This window comes from Antennarius striatus, chromosome 5, assembly GCF_040054535.1.
Source record: "Antennarius striatus isolate MH-2024 chromosome 5, ASM4005453v1, whole genome shotgun sequence".
In the NCBI taxonomy this organism is placed as follows: Eukaryota; Metazoa; Chordata; class Actinopteri; order Lophiiformes; family Antennariidae; genus Antennarius; species Antennarius striatus.
The window spans coordinates 4,671,350-4,676,395 of NC_090780.1; positions in this window are offsets into that span (position 1 = coordinate 4,671,350).

Consider the following 5,046-nt stretch of genomic DNA (forward strand, 5'->3'; position numbering starts at 1 on the left):
AAAGGACCTGAATTTTTTATCAAGGTCCTCATCGCTGCAAACATATGGTTCTCATCCATACATGCATAAAAGCAGTCACAAACGTCTGCATCTGCAGCATCCCTTGTCAACAAAAGGATTAATATTTTTCCTTCATCTCTTTGTTCTCCATGAATTTTTTTAGAACCCATTCTGCTTCTCTGGTCCTGTAATGTTCCTGTTTTTGTTTTGTTTTTTATAAATTATTCTTGGCTTTTCCACTTACCTTTACTTGATTTGTTGCATTTGTGGCTTGACCCAGTTTTGTTTGATTTCTGCTTTAAAACAACAAGCGTGTACTTGTTACTGCCACTGAACATTATCATTAATTATTTCAGTGCATTCAAGACACTCAAACTATGAAGTCTCTTCTCAACAGGCTGGATTAAAACATTATATTTGGATTAACCAAGTGCACTATGTACATTTTATTTAAAGAGAGAGATAAAATATGCTAATCTCACTTTTAATATATAAAAATATTACTCCATAGAAATATAAATGTAGCCGCAAGAGGACACAAGCCAGTGTCTTATTGTGCCGGTCCCAAGCCCGGATAAATACAGAGGGTTGCGTCAGGAAGGGCATCCGGCGTAAAACTTTTGCCAAATCAAACATGCGAATCAAACCTATGACTTCCATACCGGATCGGTCGAGGCCCGGGTTAACAACGACCGCCATCGGCGCTGTTGATCTACAGGGCGCCGGTGGAAATTGGATTACTGTTGGTCGAAGAAGGAGAGGAGGAAAGTGCGTTCGCACGAAGAAAGAGAAGAGGAACACCAAGAGTATAGGACTGAGAGTAGGGACGTTGAATGTTGGAACTATGACAGGAAAAGGTAGAGAGTTGGTTGACATGATGCAGAGGAGGAAGGTAGACATACTGTGTGTCCAGGAGACCAGGTGGAAAGGTAGCAAGGTTAGAAGTTTAGGAGCAGGGTTCAAGTTGTTCTATCATGGTGTAGATGGGTAGAGAAATGGAGTAGGAGTTATCTTGAAGGAGGAGTTTGTTAGGAATGTCCTGGAGGTCAAAAGAGTGTCAGATAGAGTGATGAGTCTGAAGCTAGAAATAGAAGGTGTGATGTTCAATGTTGTTAGCGGGTATGCTCCACAGGTAGGATGTGAGCTGGAGGAGAAGGAGAAATTCTGGTCGGACCTTGATGAAGTGATGCAGAGCATGCCTAGAAGTGAGAGAGTTGTCATTGGAGCAGACTTCAATGGACATGTTGGTGCAGGAAACAGAGGTGATGAGGAGGTGATGGGCAGGTTTGGTATCCAGGAGAGGAACGCAGAAGGACAGATGGTAGTTGACTTTGCAAAAAGGATGGAAATGGCTGTAGTGAATACGTTCTTCCAGAAGAGGCAGGAACATAGAGTGACCTATAAGAGTGGCGGTAGGAGCACACAGGTAGACTACATCTTGTGTAGACGGTGTAACCTGAAAGAGATCAGTGACTGCAAAGTAGTGGTAGGTGAGAGTGTAGCCAAACAGTATAGGATGGTGGTGTGTAGGATGACTCTGGTGGTGAGGAAGATGAAGAGGGCAAAGGCAGAGCAGAAGACGAAATGGTGGAAGCTAAAAAAGGAAGAGTGTTGCATGACTTTTAGGAGGGAGTTAAGACAGGCTCTGGGTGGTCAGGAGGTGCTTCCAGATGACTGGACAACCACAGCTAATGTGATCAGGGAGACAGGTAGGAGAGTACTTGGTGTGTCATCTGGAAGGAAAGTAGATAAGGAGACTTGGTGGTGGAATGAGGAGGTACAGGAGTGTATACAGAGAAAGAGGTTAGCCAAGAGGAAGTGGGACACTGAGAGGACTGAGGAGAGTAGACAGGAGTACAGGGAGATGCAGCGTAAGGTGAAGGTAGAGGTAGCAAAGGCCAAACAAGAAGCTTATGATGACTTGTATGCTAGGTTGGACAGTAAGGAGGGAGAGACTGATCTATACAGGTTGGCAAGACAGAGAGATAGAGATGGGAAGGACGTGCAGCAGGTTAGGGTGATTAAGGATAGGGATGGAAGTCTATTGACAGGTGCCAGTAGTGTGATGGGAAGATGGAAAGAGTACTTTGAAGAGTTGATGAACGTGGAAAATGAGAGGGAACAAAGACTAGAAGAGGTGACTGTTGTGGACCAGGATGTAGCAAAGATTAGTCAGGATGAAGTGAGGAGGGCATTGAAGAGGATGAAGAGTGGAAAGGCAGTCGGTCCTGATGATATACCTGTAGAGGTATGGAAGTGTCTAGGAGAGGTGGCGGTAGAGTTTCTGACTGGGTTGTTCAACAGGATCTTAGATAGTGAGAAGATGCCTGAGGAATGGAGGAGAAGTGTGCTGGTGCCCATTTTTAAGAACAAGGGAGATGTGCAGAGTTGTGGCAACTACAGAGGAATAAAGCTGATGAGCCATACAATGAAGTTATGGGAGAGAGTAGTGGAAGCTAGACTAAGGGCAGAAGTGAACATTTGTGAGCAGCAGTATGGTTTCATGCCAAAACAGAGTACTACAGATGCAGTATTTGCTTTGAGGATGTTGATAGAGAAGTACAGAGAAGGCCAGAGGGAGCTGCATTGTGTTTTTGTAGATCTGGAGAAAGCTTATGACAGGGTGCCCAGAGAGGAACTGTGGTATTGTATGAGGAAGTCTGGAGTGGCAGAGAAGTATGTTAGAATGGTGCAGGACATGTATGAAGACTGTAAGACAGTGGTGAGGTGTGCTGTAGGTGTGACAGAGGAGTTCAAGGTGGAGGTGGGACTGCATCAGGGATCAGCTCTGAGCCCCTTCTTGTTTGCCATGGTGATGGACAGGCTGACAGACGAGGTTAGACAGGAATCTCCATGGACTATGATGTTTGCAGATGACATTGTGATCTGTAGTGAGAGCAGGGAACAGGTGGAGGAGAAGCTAGAGAAGTGGAGGTTTGTCCTGGAAAGGAGAGGAATGTAGGTTAGCCGCAGTAAGACAGAGTACATGTGTGTGAATGAGAGGGACCCAAGTGGAAGAGTGAGGTTAGAGGGAGAAGAGATCAAGAAGGTGGAGGATTTTAAGTACTTAGGCTCAACAGTCCAGAGCAATGGAGAGTGTGGAAAAGAGGTGAAGAAGCGTGTCCAGGCAGGATGGAACGGGTGGAGGAAAGTGTCAGGTGTGATGTGTGATAGAAGAGTTTCAGCTAAAATGAAAGGAAAGGTGTACAAAACTGTGGTTAGACCAGCGATGTTGTTTGGTCTAGAGACAGTGTCACTGAAGAAAAGACAGGAGACAGAGCTGGAGGTAGCAGAGATGAAGATGCTGAGGTTCTCTCTGGGAGTGACCAGGAAGGATAGGATCAGGAATGAGTATATCAGAGGGACAGCACATGTTAGAGGTTTTGGAGATAAAGTCAGAGAGGCCAGACTGAGATGGTTTGGACATGTCCAGAGGAGAGATAGTGAATATATTGGTAGAAGGACGCTGAGTTTTGAACTGCCAGGCAGGAGGCCTAGAGGAAGACCAAAGAGGAGGTTTATAGATGTAATGAGGGAAGACATGAAGGTAGTTGGTGTGAGAGAAGAGGATTCAAAGGACAGGGCTAGATGGAGGAAATTGATTCGCTGTGGCGACCCCTGAAGGGAAAAGCCGAAAGGAAAAGAAGAAGACTCCATAGAAATATACAGTATATGCTTTTAGTTAAACTGCATGAAATGAAACCAAAAACCAGATCAATAACTGCACTCTGGCTATTTAATGTAAAAGTCAGCCCAGCTGTGAGCCTTACATATAACAGAATCAAATTGTAAACCTTTGCTTCTGACTAAGTTTGTCTATTAATGTACTGTTTTCTTTCGACAGTTACTGTAACTATTTTTTTTAGTAAATTACTCTTTCATAGCACACAAAAAATTGAGGCAGGATCTACATGCACTCATGACAGAGCAGGAAAAGTCCGTCAACAAACTGCTGTGAATAGATCAAATGTCCTTCAACTATATCTGGAAACTTATTTTAATGGAATGTATATGAACACATGCAATTAAGGGAAGACTGACATTGTATTTACTGGTTTTGTTGGTTCCTCTCTTGCATTTTTCTGAAACATACCGAAGTTAGATCTGTATCTTACACTTTATAAGTCAAATAAAATGACAGACTGCAGAGATCACACTTCTGTCAAGACTGAACAATCCTACACATGTCTTCCTTCTCTTTCTATTCTCTGTCAAAACACTGAAAACAACAAATGACAGACAGAGCCTCTCATGGCAGTTTATTTTTACATAATAAACCTGCAACATGAGGAATCTTGAAAGAAGGTGTAAAAGCTGCGGTTTTATCCATAATCCTCATGGAAGATTACACAAATCTCTTTTTTCCCCAGCTTTAGATTCAATAAAAGGTATTCCAATTTATTATTTGTTTGTAATCAAGTGGTTCTCTGCTTATCTCCAGGGTAGAAATTTCTGTAAATCAATATTCAGCCACTGAGGCAGTGAAAAACCCATCATCTGTTACCATCTCATTCATGCATTTAATAGAAAGTTCCACTGTAAATATCCTTATTGAAGTATACAAGAGACTGCTCTCCACTTGCCATTACTCTTTCTTTTCCTTCTTCTCTCTTTTGCAAAGACTTAACTGAACACATTCAAACCTAAAACAACACAAACCACTTCTACACACATTTTTACCTACCTTTTTTAAACAGCTAAGCTGTTAAGTCTCGCTTCTCTGAGGGAAAGATTTTCAAGATTAATAAATAACACATTGTGCACGGAACAATAAGAGAAAAAAAATCATATTTCTAAAAATAAAAATGAGGTCATTCCAGGTTAAAGTAACCATTTCCAATTACGTCACCTTTTATATCTGAGGTAGTCATGACAGCAAACTAGAAATGAACACCTGAGTGCTATCTTTCCTTTCACTCCAGCAACAAGGAAAATTGCTTCTAAAAATGTGCTCAATAGAAAGTCAAGGGCAGAGTCTATTTATAAGGTTGTAAAGTATTCTTAAAATTCTTCCATATTCAGAAGTTAAAATGGATAAAAGCTTAG